The sequence below is a fragment of the Leptodactylus fuscus genome, chromosome 7 (genome assembly GCF_031893055.1).
Source record: "Leptodactylus fuscus isolate aLepFus1 chromosome 7, aLepFus1.hap2, whole genome shotgun sequence".
Taxonomy (NCBI): domain Eukaryota; kingdom Metazoa; phylum Chordata; class Amphibia; order Anura; family Leptodactylidae; genus Leptodactylus; species Leptodactylus fuscus.
The window spans coordinates 94,911,580-94,912,094 of record NC_134271.1 but is presented as its reverse complement, the minus strand read 5'-3'; the positions used below and the strand labels follow the sequence as shown (position 1 = coordinate 94,912,094).

Here is a 515-nt window from a genome sequence, read left to right as displayed (position 1 = left end):
GGAAGTTTCTAACAGGGGAAAAGATGGAACGTCATTTTAATTTTTGCCTCAGGCAGCAGATAACTGAGAATTGTCCCTGCATAGGTCTATCCAGCCTAACAAAGCAATGTGTGTAATTGAGTCACACTGTTAAAATTGCAGTTCAGTTACACCAATATATATGAGAAGATGATAACACTGGCATCTATGAAATCAAAACTTTATTTCATTATGTACATATAAGAAAGGGGGTATCAGAATAAGTATCAAAATTGGTCCTCAACAATGAAGTGCCCCTGGAGAGCAGGATCTTTCAAAGGTTATTGCTATCTGGTAAAGAAGAGGATGGGACAAACCAAGGCTAAGTGTTCTTTCTTCAAGTTCACCATAGTTGCCGCATTGCCTGACTCTAGAGTACTGTATGAATTCCTTGGCTTCTGGTTCTCAACTCAAAGAACTACAGTATAGCACTCTTTGAGACACTCATTCATTGGACTTTGCAATTTCTGCCACTTGAAACACATCTCTCATACTGG

General features: G+C 39.0%; 1 protein-coding gene across 1 annotated transcript in view; it reads right to left on the bottom strand.

Moving 5' to 3' along the window:
- Positions 1-221: 221 nt before the first annotated feature.
- Positions 222-515, bottom strand: part of LOC142212706 (B2 bradykinin receptor-like) — a 23,481-nt gene continuing 23,187 nt past the window's right edge. Inside the window, exon 2 of the mRNA XM_075280692.1 lies at positions 222-515. This exon is cut by the window's right edge and continues 1,456 nt beyond it. The gene's annotated coding sequence lies outside the window, so the exon portion shown is untranslated.